The 16,366-nt window shown below is 42.6% G+C and overlaps 1 long non-coding RNA gene across 3 annotated transcripts in view; it reads left to right on the forward strand.

The window, feature by feature from the left end:
• The first annotated feature begins 1,695 nt into the window (after positions 1–1,695).
• LOC113924879 overlaps positions 1,696–16,366 on the forward strand; it is a 76,237-nt gene continuing 61,566 nt past the window's right edge. Inside the window, exons 1-3 of one of the 3 annotated variants that reach the window (XR_003520834.1) lie at positions 1,696–1,751; positions 3,491–3,637; positions 10,677–10,752. This is a non-coding gene — a long non-coding RNA (uncharacterized LOC113924879). The remainder of the gene's footprint in view (positions 1,752–3,490; positions 3,638–10,676; positions 10,753–16,366) is intronic. The other 2 variants (XR_003520836.1, XR_003520835.1) reach the window with 2 other exon arrangements.

Below are 16,366 nucleotides of genomic sequence, written 5' to 3' on the forward strand. Positions count from 1 at the left end.
GTGGCTGGGTGGTCTTAGCTGGGGAAGGGAGAGAGGACAGGGAGAGCAGTTGCTCCAAGAGCACATTCTCCATACGTGGTTGGTGCCTTTTACCAGGTAAAGCGTTTTTGAGAGAAGCATCATGGGAAGCCAGAGAAGCATCATGAAAGCATCATGAAAGCCAGAAAGCCATCATGGCTGCCCTACCACGAGACTCTTAGAGAAGGCAGAGAGTGGCGACGTTTGGTGTGCTCCCCCTCCTACCCATCAGCGGTGCCCATCATGAGCATGTGTCTATATCTCTTCCCACAACCAGCTGCCCATCTTCAACAACCAGCTATGGCACCTTTTAGGGTTTTCCCTGTCCTACTCCATGTTAGATCATGACTATTTTGACTTCTATTTTCATTGTGAAGTAGGAGCTGAACTGGTTTCCTGAGACAGATGGAAGATGGGGCATACTATGGAATTTGAGGTTTAAAATACCAAATCCCAATTTTACTCTCTGAGAGAAGAGCCTCCATGGCAAAAGCTCTGAGAGAGAGAACTGCTGGCTTGTTGGAGGACTAACAGGGAGGTCAGGGTGGCCAGAGGGTGGTAAGGGGGGGCACAAGGTGGGCTCTCAGAGGGAGCTAGGGGTTGGATCCTATGGAGGGGGGGTTACAGTGCTCTAGGGGAGGCCTGTCTAGGGCAGTGAAGGGAGGCGGTAAGGAGAAGTCAGATACAGGCTATATCTCATCTCAAATAATTTGTAGATGGACCCATGTGAGGTCTGAGATGAGGGCGGGATGGTGCTGAGGACTCCAGCACGAGTAGCTAATTGGATGATGGTGCCATTACTGAGCCAGTAAAAGGTTAACAAAAGTAGATGAATCTCTAGCAAGAGTGATCAAGAAAAATAGAGAAGATGCAAACACACACAATATAAGCAAGAGATACAAGTAAAATCATTTTTTTTAATGTTAGAAGAAAATTTTAAGCAACTGGAAGTCAACATATTACAAACTAAGGTAAGATGAAAAATGTTTGGAAAAGAATATAAAATTGGTAAAATATAAATTAAAATATGACAAAATAAGTACTTCAAAAATTGAAATAATTTCCATTATTTCCTCACATATATATGTATGTATATGTATATACATATACATATATATAAAATAGATATGTAATTAAATATATTTCTAGGCCTAGATTACTTTCTTTATGAATTTTACTACTTCTAAAAGACAAATAATTTTATCTAACTTTTCAAAAAATGGACAATGAAAGAAAACTGCCCAATTTATTTATAAGGGTGGAGGGAGGTCAGTTTGTATTTTCTTCTCATCTCATCATCTTAAGTTTTTTTTAATTAATTAATTTATTTTATGGGGGAGGGGCAGAGGAAGAGGGCAAGAATCTCCAGCAGACCCTCTCCCTCCCCCCCACTGAGCATGGAGCCCAATGCTGGGCTTGATCTCATAAACCCAAGATTATGACCTGAGCCAACATCAAGAATCCGCGCTCAACCAGCCGACCCACCCAGATGCTCCTCACCACATCATCTTAAACACCAACTCCTGCACAGCTCTGGGCAGGCCAGCTACGTGCACAGTTAGGTTAAAGATTTTGGGGTGGTGCTGACTTCCTACAGTGATGACCTGTGTTTGTGACACTTACAGAAAGAAGGCAGGCCAGGCAAGGAGTCAGGGCAGGCTTTGGGAGGTGTGTGGAGGGAGGAAGGGATGGGCACATCCCTAATACGTTCTGGGCACTAAGAAAAACTAAAGGTGAGTCTGCTCTAGATCCGGGGAGGCTTTGTGTGGAATCTTTTTGCTGGAGTCTTCCTGTTGGAGATTCTGGATGGAAAGTGCTGCTCCACACCTTTATTCCCTCATGTTTCTACCCTTTCTTTGGTCAGAAATCTTGTCCTTGTTTTTGGAAGTGAATGGTCTGGAGTCTGTCCTCCACGTGGGTGACCACAAGGCCTTTCCTAGTCTTTCTGTCCCGATTCATTGCATTCTCTCCAGCCACACCTGTGACTGTTGGGAGTGCCTTTCCCATGGGACTCTCTGTCACCCTCAGCTCGATCCCTGATCCCTGACACACCAGCTCCTCTCATTCTGAGAAAAGGGTGGACATTGGCCTTGGGCTCCTTCCTACTATCTGGATTTATAAGATAAAGCTGAGTGGCAAATGAGACATTTGTGAGGTCAGGGGAGTTACCTGAGTGGTAGAAGAAAACCTCTCTGCACTTTTAAAAGGTGGATGGCCATCTGGCATGGCAAAGACACTCGTTTCACTTTTCTACTGGTACATGACTGAAATCATTTACCATTAAATTCTATTTGAATAAAATGGTACTAGACATTTAGGTAATATTACAGGGCAGTAAATGTTTAAGAGCCTTAGGAGTATGAGCTTTCTCCAAAGGTAGTTCAGACCCAGATGCCAAAAATGCTTTATATATAATATGTGTATCCATATATATTTATACGCACACATGTGCACACGAGCGTGCACATGCACTCATATATACATGTATGCATAACCTTCTTTTGGACTTTTGGCTTTTGCTCACATGATGGAAGAATTTTCTCCTCTTTCCATTTTCTATCACATTTTGAATTGTTTAAGAGTTTCCTGGCTACAGTTCGCTCCCCCTCCTCTTTTCTTTTCTTTTCTTTTCTTTTTTTTTTACTACACTGGGTAGAAGAAGCATGAGGGAAATGTAGTTAAAATTCAAAATGCTTCCCCTTTATCATTACCATGAATCAACACAATAAATGAGCCCCTTCAGAGCACGGTAATAAGAATTTGATAAATCATCAGCCAAAAATTAACTAGATGTCAAAACAATCTTTGGGAAGTGTGATGGATTAGGGGTGATAGCAGCAATTAATCTCCCAGCCTGAGTTCACCAGAGAGACACAATGTAGGGAGATGGATGGGGGGATTCAGGCCTTGCAAGGTCAGGACTCCACTGAAAAGAGTGGGTGGAAGCTGGAGGGAGGGAAGGAGTGAGGGAGGGAGAGAGAGAGGGAGGGAGGGAGGGAGAGAGAGAATCATCTGAGTTCACAGTACCCAGGCACCCAGCAGCTGAGCTAGAGGTCAGTTACATGCCTTTGAAAAGTGCTCTGTCTCCAGCCGCTCTCTCTGATGAGGCAAGCACTTTCCCTCTCGCGCTAATAAATGCCACAAGTCAGCTCATGGGGCTCAACACATGGCCCCTAAGAGTGGGAGACTGCTGAGGGCTTAATTTACAGAGAGGGGTAGCTCCTTGTAAACAAGAGCTAGGAGAGAAGGGGTCTGGGAGGGAGGGAGGGGTCTGCGCCAGCCACAGCAGTGACAGGAGCTCTTCAGAACACAGAGTTCAGCTCTGGACATTCCAGGGCACAGCCCAGGGAATATTGATGGTTCCACGGAAAGAGGAGGAGAGCCTCTGCAGGCGCCAATCTCATAAATCTCACTCTCTTTTGATGAGGCTGCCTCTTTTATTTGCTTTTTTTTTTTTTTTTTTCCCCTCCAGTAGAGCTCACCATATCTGAGGGAATGGCAGTTTGGGAAGAAGATGCAGAAGAGCCTGTTTTCACCTTCCTGGCCAGGCTGGAATCCTCACATGGGAACCCGTCTCCATACTCTGAGATCATAAGCTCAGGAGTCTAAACTGGAAAGTGTAAGCTGGACTGACAGGGGCTGTGGGGGACGGGAGTGGTCATGAGATCAGCAGGCAGGAGAAAGGGAGGGACATTCAGCTCCATTCAGCCAGGGGGAGGGTCTGTGGGTCCTATATTAATGGCTGCAATATTGGGATGCACTGAGTCAGACCATGGGAGTTAGCATTCCTGGGTTGTTCCTTTACTCCCCTAGGGAAATAGAATTCTTTATTATCAAAGATTCCTGTAAGATTTACCTAACCAAGCTGCTCCTGTAAAATTGGTAAGTGCTTCCTGGCTAGTTTTATAATAACCATAAAATTATCATAATGCCTGACAATTGTCTGATGTTTTTTGTTTACAGAGCTCTGTAAGGAATCCTGGGTCCTCACCAGGGTACCCTTAAGATTTTTTTTATGACACATCTTCCTAGTATACAATAGAATCCTAGAGGGTCAGTCATGACGCAGTCTATCCAAAACTCCTCAGTTCTCATGTGAGGAAAGTTAGGCCAGGAAGTTCAAGTGATTTGTCGGATATCACTATACTGATGCTAAGGCAAAGCACACCTGTCAAATTGCCCAGAACAAGCTGCTGATCCTCCCGGCTTTGCCTCAGAGGGCATAACTCATCTCTAAGTTCTCCAGCTCTGATATTGGGGTGTGTTTGGGGTTGGGTAACTTTGGGTTGTTTCCAACCCAACTTAACACAAAGTCACAGCAACTATCTAGAGCTGAATATTTTTTAAAGCAAAGACTTAGCACTCTCTAGCTGCCAGGAATGAAGAATGGTAACCTGGTTCAGTATTCAAGGTAATAAAGACAACTTGCAATGAATCCAACCTCTGGAGGCTGGCAATCGTTAATGGTTTCTTTGCTACTGATTAGCTGTTGACCTTGAGCTAGTTACTTAATCTTTCTGAATGTTGGTTTCTTCATCTGTAAAGGGGAATACCAATCCCTTGACCTCATAAGTTGTTGTGTGGATCAGTTGAGTTTTGTGAACAATGAGTTTTGTGAACAATGCCTATTGCATAATTTACCCTAAGTGTTGGTTAATGTTCTTCTGGGGTTGACTCTCCATTGTGCCTATAAACACCTTATTGGCTCCGCAGGCCTTAGAGTGCCCTCTGGCTCCTGCTGTATAACTAAAAGCTGATAGAGGAACTCTCCATGATCCCAATCATGAGGCTAAGGGGGCTGGCACAGGCCACCCAGGCCACCTGGCCTTCTGCACTCTGGTCAGTGCTGCTATGAAAAGCTCAAGAATGTCATCCTTTTTCCCACATCCATCTTGGAGTGTTGCCCTGTTTTCTTCCCTTACTAGGCTACCTCACTAAGGATTTGGTGTCCAACATTCAAAAATATCCCACTTTGGTATAGTGCTTTTCCCTTGCTCAAGTACTTTCTCATTGATCATCTCTTTGTTTCATGAGAACTTTGATTAACCTAGGTCAGTCATTCTTCTCTTTCCCTTTCCTATTAGCTAGCCTTGATGGGGAAGTTTCTGGATTCTTTTGATAAGCTGGAAACATCTGCTTCGGCTATTTTTCCTGCTACCATATTGTTTCACATGATCACAAGGGCTGTGCATTTAGAAGGACCAGCCTTCTAGAGAGGTCTTGCTGTTCTCCCTCCAGATTCAGGGAAGGGGGCAAGGTAAGAGGGCTGCTCTCTCCTCAGTGAGAAGACAGTGTAACTACCAAGGGGTTCTGGAAAGTCGAAGCTGTCCTTTGGGGCTGACAGGCCCAGATAATCCATACCTGTTCTTATTTTAGTTTGCTCTATATAGCTTCTAGGATTTCAACAGAGATTTCGTGCCATTACTGTAAACATACTCATAAAGACTGACAGACATACACATGCATACACAAACCTATACCCATTGTAATGCATTCAACCACAGGTACATGATCACATATACTCACACATAGAGTTATCACAGATGCACATGGTGATGCCCATTGACCCACAAGCAGACACATGTATACATCCTCATGCAGTCACATATACAAACATAAATACACACTCACACACACACCACAAAGTACCCACCCAGAAGAGAAACACATCAGGACTTTTGCAGTAGTCCACACCTGGCTGGGTCTTGAGAATGAAGGGTAAGCTTCTTGAGACCAGGTGCTAATCCTTTGCTGTAATTCTCCACCCTGGTTTTCTACTCTGGATACTTACTAACTACGCTTTCATTCACCATACCAGGAACTGATCCTCAGTAGGCCGGTGGGCAACCTAGAGGTTGCAATAAGAATCGTTGGGAGGCATGGGTAGTGTTCTGGGATGAGTCATATCCCCCTCCCCAAATGGTATGTTTAAGTTCTAACCTCCAGTACCTCAAAATGTGACCTTATTTAGAAATAGGCTCCTTGCAAATGTAATTAGTTATGTTAAGATGAGGTCATAGTGAAGTAGGGTGGGCCCCTAACCCAGTATGACCAGTGTCCTTATAAGAGGAGAGAGCCACACAGGGAGAGTACCAGTGATGACAGAGGCAGAGACTGGGGGAGCCGGGACTGCAGCTCCAAGCCAAGGAACACCAAGGAGTACCAGCCAACCACCAGAAGCTAGGGAGAGCCAAGGAAGGACTCCTCTGCTGGGTTTAGAAGGATCATGGACCTGCTGACACCTTGATTTTGGACTTTTTAGCCTCAGGAATTGTGAGACAATAAATTTTTACGTAAAAAACAATTCTATTTTTATTCTTTTTTTTGAGCAAACCAGTTTGTGGTACTTTGTTAAGACAGCCCCTGGGAAACTAGTTTACGTGTATAATTTGAAAAGAAGAAGGTGTATTCAATATTTCACTACGCTTTTATATTTTGAAAATCAAAACAAAACCGTCTTGTTTTAAAAGAACAGGCATCAAAAATAAAGCCCCACACATTCTTCTAGGCTGTATGCTCATGCCCTCCTGGATTTTCCTCCCTTCCCTGGCCTAAAAGCTCAAGCCCTCCTGTGGTCTCTAAGGCCTGCCTGTCCCTGCCCCCCGCCCCTTCCCAGCCCCAGGCGCCTCTCTGACTTCATGACCCTGTGCCCCACTTCTCTTCCCCCTCGTTTGCTCCCCTCCAGCCACACTGGCCCCCTCTTTTCTCCTCAGACACACCAGGCAAGTCTCATCCCACTACCCTTGCCAGAGTATTCCTCCTGCCTGGAAGGTTCTGCCCCAGGCCACCTCCTAGCTCACTGCTTTACATCTCTGCTCAGATGATGTCACCTTCTTGTTGAAGCCAGAGACACCCCTCCCCCAATCACCTTCCTCTCAGTTCTCCTTACTTTGTTCCTCCATAGCAATCATCACCCGCAGGCGTACCATTTAATCCACTTACTTTCTGTGTATATTGTTTGTCTCTCCATGAGAATGTGAGCTCCAAAAGAGCAGGGATTTTTTTGTTTGTTTCTCTCTTGTCCCTGCCCAGTGCCTAAAATAGTGTCTGGCTACACTAGGTGCTCAATATATCTTTCTGAATGAATGGAAACTTACTCTCTTGTGTATACGATCTTCATGGATGTTCCTCTCTGGGAAGTGTTAAGATCCCTGGGGGTTTAATACCTTTAGGTTTATATGGGGGAAAGCATGGGTTTAAAAATGAAGCTGGGCAGACTGCACTGTTGAATGGGAGGCTGTATGGACCAGTGGCTGGAGCCCTGAGCGGGGGCCCTGGGTGCCTCATCCAGGAAAGACAGATGAGCCCACCTACTGCTTCCCACCCACTTCTTGGAGAATGTTAGGAGGATGAGGAGATGATGCATTTTAAAAGTGCTCTGAGGTCCTTAAACAAAAGGCATGCTATGGAAATGGAGTGTTATTACATAAACTAAACCCAGAAGCATATCAGGAAATAGCTGAACTGAATCACAGCCAGTCTCAGAGCAATTTTTTTCCCCTGGGAAATTTAATAGAACAGCTTACAAAACTATGATGCAATTTTCTTTCACATTTTCTTTCTTATCGAGGGTTCCTATCTTCCAAATTCCAGCCCAGGTGCTTTGTTTGGTAAGCAGATCCGCGATAGAATTTCTGGACTGGACTAAGGGTGGGGGGCTGTGTAAATCACCGGGCCATGAAAATGCCTTTCGTATTTCTCTTACAGCCGCTCTTACTACAGGGAATAAAATGTATTACTCAGAACAAATGGCTGCATATTTAATTATGTCAAACCCTAAAGCATTTTTGATCTCATATTTCAAGTGTTCTTTGTTGTGCAGGGGATGTTGAGAATTAAATTCTGATATTACTTCTTTTTAAGGGCAGTAAATGTAACTTGAACAGTAGTTGCTAGCATCGGGGCTACTGAGTCCAGACCCTAAATACTCTTTCCTTCTTCCTCTGGCAAATCTTCATGCCATTTAGCGCCCTCTGCTGTCTGGAGGCAGCGTGGCAAAGCCTTGGGTTAACTGCCTAGCCTACTGACGCATAACGCAAAGACAGTTTTGTCTTTTCCTTCAGCAGATTTTAGTGCAAATATTAACGGGCACCTCTTAAAATCTCGAGTCTTATTAAGTTGCTGTTAAATGGCTCTCGTTGGCCACCACAGTTGCTTAGAAAAAGCTCTTAACAGGTTAAGGGCAACTTGCCTGTAAGTTGGTTCTCCGTCCTCTGTTCCTGCTCTCAGAGGGTGCCCTCGGGGCACCCGGCCCGGGGTAGGTAGGATGGAAGACCAGGAAACATCAGGACAGATGTTTATAAAGATGTTTATAAAGTTACTTCTATTTATAAAGAAGTAACTCAAAATACAGTCAGTACTTCAGTGTAGAGCCAGGATAGCTCTGGACATTTCCCTATTCAATCTTGGTTGAGTCCTGTAGATAAATCCCCAATCTTATGTGTTTATATTTTAGGGCTTTTCTCCAAATTAAGGAAACTTATTGAAACATAACTATTCTTTGGTGATTACCAATTAAAAATTACTTTTATTTTTGGAGGGAGCATGGTGGAGGAACATTTTAGACTTTGGAGGTCAAAGCTGGGTTAAAATCTGTTTTCCCCTTGATTAGGACTCATTTCCTTATCTGTAGACACAGAGAGTAGTGCCTACCCTGTAGGATTATTTTGAAGATTAAATGAGAAAATGTAAACAAAATTCTTATTGAAAGACCTGGCGTATTATCGGCACCAAATAATTTCTTTATGTTTGATTCTAATTCCAAGCTCAAATCCTATCTTTATTTCTAGGTTTGAATAAAGGATTTCTTTGATATCTTTCTCATTTTTCTTTAATATGATACTCTCCTGGCTTGTTGGTGGGGCAGGGAGGGAAGGGGGGTAGCAAGGGAGAAGGTCAAGGCTATAGTGACACTTGTAATGATTATTATTTTTGTTGTTGCTGCTGCTTAAAATGTGAAATAGGAGAACATTTAGCTGGTTGATCACTCCAAGATGTATTTTCCTTCCTTAAGAAAGATATGAGTTGGGCCTAGGTAAGACACGTTTACCTATAAGCAGGAAAGAAAAAATCATTCGTTGGAAGGGGAAGTATCATAGGGTCCAAAATTTTTCAATAATTATATAAATATTCTTGACTAGCATTTAAGCACAGAAATAAATAATGTCTCCTTAATTCCACAGATGGGTCAAAGCATCCAGTATTTGTGTTTTTATTTCCTATTACCCTAAAAATTCAGAGCATACTGCCAAGAAAACTAACCTAGGTTAGAAAACAACATTTTTTCCTCCTCTAGACTGGGGGTCAATCAACAGGGAAGCAGAAGATGGCTGGTGTCAAGTACAGAAAAATAGTTATACCACCTATTACCGCCTCCTAAAGATGCCTTCTGGAGACAGGGCATGTCCTTTATGGAAGCTTCTTGATCACTAAATAGAGTTTATGCTCCTTTTTAGCCATTGCATAAAACACTGAAAAGTTCTTCCAAACCACATTGCAGAGTTTCCAGTCTGGGTCATCTTATGAGCTTCCCCAGCCTGGATGATTGAAATGTTCACTGTTGCCTAGAAACAGGGTCCTACACTGGATCGCTTCTTCAGCATCCTGCCAACACTGGAGTTCTTTGGTCTTTCAACACTAGTACCAGGAACGGAAATAAAACTGAGAAAGTGGGGTAGTGGTGGAAGGAAGTCTTAGAATCCTTAGCCTCTGGGTCCATATCCACACTTACCTCAGCAAGCCCCAACCATCATCAACCCACTGGAAAGAAGAAAGCAGCTGGGCCTTAAAAGGGAATTTTGTACCATGCTGGTACTACCCAGTGGCACACAGAGGGAAATAAGTTAAAAAATTTGTGTATATTGAAAGAACTTGTCATTTGTGAGATTGGCCTACTATAATTACGCCGTGGAAAATATCACTAAAATTGTTAATGGTAGAAACTCCCGATTCTCCCATTATATCTATATCTATATCTATATCTATATCATCTATATCTAGATATATTTTATATATATATATAAAATTTCTACTGAGGTCAATCTGCTGGCACATATTGTACTCCATTTTTGTCTCGTGATATATATTGTAATAAAAAAATCATTGGTTTGGAATTATTTGGATTTGAATGACCGGTTCACAACTTACAGTGTGTGCACATCATTTATTCCTCAGATATTTACGAGGTATATGCCATGTGTTGTGTCCTGTGGTAGGTGTGTGTGTGTCTATGTGTGTGTTTTGGTACAGAAGTCAGTAAAATGTGAGCTAGCCCTGTGTTCTGAGAAGAAGCAAGGAAGACCAAGCAGAAATATGCACAAGAAGCTCAAGGGCTAAAGACCATGGAGCCTGGATTGGAGTGGAGGGTGGTCAGGGAAGATTCCCTGGAGGGTGATGCTTGAAGGGCACCTTACAAGGGCCAGCAGGAGTTAGCAAGGTGGTGTGGGAAGGGAGGCAGGGATCAAACATGCTGAAGATCACACCAACAGTCAAGGAGACCAGGAAGGCCTGAGGTGGTCCTGAAGCTGCAGGCAGACCCTCATGGTGGGAACACTGGTGGAGGTGATGGTGTAGTGAGGGGACGGTGCCGGGGAGGCAAACACGGACTATGTTGTGAAAGTTTGCATGACATTCTGAAGATTTTGAATTCTCTTCTTGAGGTGAAGAAGACAGTGGAGGCATCTTCAGAAGTGGACTGAGGCCTCCAATTCCCAGCAGAGAAGGACCCCTGTGGAGGTGGGTGTGGAAATCTGCCTGCCTGGGGAAGCCCACACCTCCCATGGCAGGCAGGCAAGAAGGAGGGTCTCAGGCAGGGGAGAGGGTCCTGGGGGATGTGGTGTTTGTGGGTATTTAGCAGCTGCTGGCTTCCAAGGTGAGACCGGAATATGAAAATGGGACCTGAGGGCAAGCTTGGGGTTCATCAGTGCATCTGGGCATGCCCAGGAAGAAGTGCAGGTAGAAAATAGGAGTCAGGGAGGAGGAGAACCTGGGAGGGCTGGTGTCAGGGAAGGCAAGAGAGGAGGGGTTAGCCATATCCAATGCCCCGGGGACAACCAATGGTTTAGTTAATAGACCATTCGGTAAGTATGAGATCATTGATGATAATTACTGACAAAAATATTTGGGAGACACTAGTAGTGACTGGGATGACAGGTTAGGTGGCCATGTGGTGGACGGTGCCCAAGCATCTATATACCCACTCGGCTTTCTCCCACATTCCATGGGTTTGGTGTTGGCAAACAAGGGATCCTTGGAAATTATTGCTTTTGATCTCTGTTGTTGGAGAAATTCGACCTCCTCTTAGTGAAGCCACAGAAATTAAAGGAGTGGCATTCAACCTTCCTATTATAGCCAACTAGAAGGCATCATTACCAAGAGGAAAAACATCAAGATATTTTGCATTTTGAAACCAAAAATGTAGGCAAGGGGGTTACATTTATTTACTCAGTTCCAAAAAAAAAGAAAGAAAGAAAAAAGAGAGAGAGATCACACACTGTGATCACAATTTCTCTAAGCAACGCCGTAAGTGCTATTATCCTCTGTGATTATTTTGACTTGATTTGAAATGTTTATTCAAATAGTTACATGAATGACTAATCAAAAGGATTGTTAAAACTGCCTTACATATGTGAAACACCTTCCCAATAATAACAAGGTTTGCAAGGAGCGTATATTACGCTTTTAATTGCTTTTGTCTGTCAAAAATATCAACCGAGCACCCACTTTAAGCTGAATGCTACCTCTGAGCTGTGAGATGGCAATAAAAAGAAAGCCCAGGAAACCCTTGATTAACTTGAATGCTTGGGACATGCATGCTCTGATTAATTAGGTTTGCAGGTGAGCTCCTGGTGAACCCTTTATGAACTGTAATGATTTTTGTTTCAACTCTTCTAAAAATCTTGGTCAAATTTTCTGGAGAGATGGTAACCCTTGCACAGGTGTCTGGCTCTCCCCCTCCTCTGATTTTAATTGAAATGACCAACATAATCTAAAAATAGGAAAACCCTGTTTCAGTGCAGGAAGCAGAGGAGGAAAGTCATCCACCTGGGAAACACTTGAAGAAATTTCATCTTGATACAGCTCAGAAGGACTGGAATTGAAGTAGAAAAGCATTAGCTTTGAAAGTGGATGACTGGAATTCCATTTCCAGCTTTGCCAACAACTGAGCCATTGAACCCCACGATTCACCCCTCAGTGACTCAGTGTTCCCGTAAATAAAATGAAGCTGCTGGATACAATAATCCCAAGTGTCCCCTTTAGCTCTAGGTTTCTATGATACCACACTGGTTAAGGCACAAGGAGTGCAAAGTGATTAGTTCTACAGTAGGCCCCAGAAGTTTCTTTTTTTTTTTTTAATAATTTTTTATTGTTATGTTAATCACCATACATTACATCATTAGTTTTTGATGTGTTCCATGATTCATTGTTTGTGCATAACACCCAGTGCTCCACGCAGAATGTGCCCTCTTTAATACCCATCACCAGGCTAACCCATCCCCCCACCCCCCTCCCCTCTAGAACCCTCAGTTTGTTTTTCAGAGTCCATCGTCTCTAATGGTTCATCTCTCCCTCCGACTTACTCCACTTCATTCTTCCCCTCCTGCTATCTTCTTCTTCTTTTTTTTTCTTAACATATATATTGCATTATTTGTTTCAGAAGTACAGATCCGTGATTCTTCAGTCTTGTACAATTCACAGTGCTAACCACAGCACATACCCTCCCCAATGTCTTATCACCCAGCCACCCAATCCCTCCCACCCCCCACCACTCCAGCAACCCTCAGTTTGTTTCCTGAGATTAAGAATTCCTCATATCAGTGAGGTCATATAATACATGTCTTTCTCTGATTGACTTATTTCACTCAGCATAACACCCTCCAGTTCCATCCACGTCGTTGCAAATGGCAAGATCTCATTCCTTTTGATGGCCGCATAATATTCCATTGTGTATATATACCACTTCTTCTTTATCCATTCATCTGTCGATGGACATCTTGGCTCTTTCCACAGTTTGGCTATTGTGGACATTGCTGCTATAAACATTGGGGTGCATGTACCCCTTCGGATCCTTACATTTGTATCTTTGTGGTAAATACCCAGTAGTGCAATTGCTGGATCGTATGGTAGCTCTATTTTCAACTGTTTGAGGAACCTCCATACTGTTTTCCAGAGGGGTTGCACCAGCTTGCATTCCCACCAACAGTGGAGGAGGGTTCCCCTTTCTCCACAACCCCGCCAACATCTGTCGTTTCCTGACTTGTTAATTTTAGCCATTCTGACGGGTGTGAGGTGGTATCTCATTGAGGTTTTGATTTGGATTTCCCTGATGCCGAGCGATGTTGAGCACTTGTTCATGTGTCTGTTGGCCATTTGGATGTCTTCTTTGGAAAAATGTCTGTTCATGTCTTCTGCCCATTTCTTGATTGGATTATTTGTTCTTTGGGTGTTGAATTTGATAAGTTCTTTATAGATTTTGGATACTAGCCCTTTATCTGATATGTCATTTGCAAATATTTTCTCCCATTCTGTCGGTTGTCTTTTGGTTTTGTGGACTGTTTCTTTTGCTGTGCAAAAGCTTTTTATCTTGATGAAATCCCAATAGTTCATTTTTGCCCTGGCTTCCCTTGCCTTTGGCGATGTTTCTAGGAAGAAGTTGCTGTGGCTGAGGTCGAAGAAGTTGCTGCCTGTGTTCTCCTTTAGGATTTTGAGGGACTCCTGTCTCACATTTAGATCTTTCAACCATTTGGAGTCTATTTTCGTGTGTGGTGTAAGGAAATGGTCCAGTTTCGTTCTTCTGCATGTGGCTGTCCAATTTTCCCAACACCTTTTGTTGAAGAGACTGTCTTTTTTCCATTGGACATTCTTTCCTGCTTTGTCAAGATGAGTTGACCATAGAGTTGAGGGTCCATTTCTGGGCTCTCTATTCTGTTCCATTGATCTATGTGTCTGTTTTTGTGCCAGTACCATACTGTCTTGATGATGACAGGTTTGTAATAGAGCTGGAAGTCCGGAATTGTGATGCCGCCAGCTTTGCTTTTCTTTTTCAACATTCCTCTGGCTATTTGGGGTCTCTTCTGGTTCCATACAAATTTTAGGATTATTTGTTCCATTTCTTTGAAAAAGGTGGATGGTATTTTGATGGCGATTGCACTGAATGTGTAGATTGCTCTGGGTAGCATTGACATCTTTACAATGTTTGTTCTTCCAATCCATGAGCATGGAACGTTTTCCCATATCTTTGTGTCTTCTTCAATTTCTTTCATGAGTATTTTATAGTTTTCGGAGTACAGATCCTTTGCCTCTTTGGTTAAATTTATTCCTAGGTATCTTATGGTTTTGGGTGCAATTGTAAATGGGATCGACTCCTTGATTTGTCTCTCTTCTGTCTTGTTGTTGGTGTATAGGAATGCCACTGATTTCTGTGCATTGATTTTATATCCTGCTACTTTACTGAATTCCTGTATGAGTTCTAGCAGTTTTGGGGTGGAGTCTTTTGGGTTTTCCACATAAAGTATCATATCATCTGCAAAGAGTGAGAGTTTGACTTCCTCTTTGCCGATTTGGATGCCTTTGATTTCTTTTTGTTGTCTGATTGCTGTGGCTAGGACTTCTAATACTATGTTGAATAGCAGTGGTGAGAGTGGACATCCCTGCCGCGTTCCTGACCTTAGGGGAAAAGCTCTCAGCTTTTCCCCATTGAGAATGATATTCGCTGTAGGTTTTTCATAGATGGCTTTTATGATATTGAGGTATGTACCCTCTATCCCTATACTCTGAAGAGTTTTGATCAAGAAAGGACGCTGTACTTTGTCAAATGCTTTTTCTGCATCTATTGAGAGGATCATATGATTCTTGTTCTTTCTTTTGTTAATGTATTGTATCATGTTGATTGATTTGCATATGTTGAACCAGCCTTGCAGCCCAGGGATAAATCCCACTTGGTCATGGTGAATAATCCTTTTAATGTACTGTTGGATCCTATTGGCTAGTATTTTGGTGAGAATTTTTGCATCCATGTTCGTCAAGGATATTGGTCTGTAGTTCTCCTTTTTGATGGGGTCTTTGTCTGGTTTTGGGATCAAGGTAATGCTGGCCTTATAAAATGAGTTTGGAAGTTTTCCTTCCATTTCTATTTTTTGGAACAGTTTCAGGAGAATAGGTATTAATTCTTCTTTAAATGTTCGGTAGAATTCCCCTGGGAAGACCTCTGGCCCTGGGCTTTTGTTTGTTGGGAGATTTTTGATGACTGCTTCAATTTCCTTAGTGGTTATAGGTCTGTTCAGGTTTTCTATTTCTTCCTGGTTCAATTTTGGTAGTTGATACATCTCTAGGAATGCACCCATTTCTTCCAGGTTATCTAATTTGCTGGCATAGAGTTGCTCATAATATGTTCTTATAATTGTTTGTATTTCTTTGGTGTTGGTTATGATTTCTCCTCTTTCATTCATGATTTTGTGGATTTGGGTCATTTCTCTTTTCTTTTTGATAATTCTGGCCAGGGGTTTATCAATCTTGTTAATTCTTTCAAAGAACCAGCTCCTAGTTTTGTTGATCTGTTCTACTGTTCTTTTGGTTTCTATTCCATTGATTTCTGCTCTGATCTTTATGATTTCTCTTCTCCTGCTGGGTTTAGGCTTTATTTGCTGTTTTTTTCTCTAGCTCTTTTAGGTGTAGGGTTAGGTTGTGTATTTGAGACCTTTCTTGTTTCTTGAGAAAGGCTTGTATTGCTGTATACTTTCCTCTCAGGACTGCCTTTGCTGTATCCCAAAGATTTTGAACAGTTGTGTTTTCATTTTCATTGGTTTCCATGAATTTTTTTAATTCTTCTTTAATTTCCTGGTTGACCCATTCATTCTTTAGTAGGATGCTCTTTAGCCTCCATGTATTTGAGTTCTTTCTGACTTTCCTCTTGTGATTGAGTTCTAGTTTCAAAGCATTGTGGTCTGAAAATATGCAGGGAATGATCCCAGTCTTTTGGTACCAGTTGAGACCTGATTTGTGACCTAGGATGTGATCAATTCTGGAGAATGTTCCATGGGCACTAGAGAAGAATGTGTATTCCGTTGCTTTGGGATGTAATGTTCTGAATATGTCTGTAAAGTCCATTTGGTCCAGTGTTTCATTTAAAGTCTTTATTTCCTTGTTGATCTTTTGGCCCCAGAGGTTTCAATCTCAGATCTTCCACATACTAGCTATGCTATGTAGGGCAAGTTCACTAAACTCTTTGAGCCTTAGTTTATTCATCTGTAAAAGGGGTGTAATAATTCTTTCTTGTCCAGATTGTTGCAAAGACTAAATTAGATAATGTATGGAAAGTCCATAGTAAAGTGTCTGGTACATATTAAACACT

This window comes from Zalophus californianus, chromosome 2, assembly GCF_009762305.2.
Source record: "Zalophus californianus isolate mZalCal1 chromosome 2, mZalCal1.pri.v2, whole genome shotgun sequence".
Taxonomy (NCBI): domain Eukaryota; kingdom Metazoa; phylum Chordata; class Mammalia; order Carnivora; family Otariidae; genus Zalophus; species Zalophus californianus.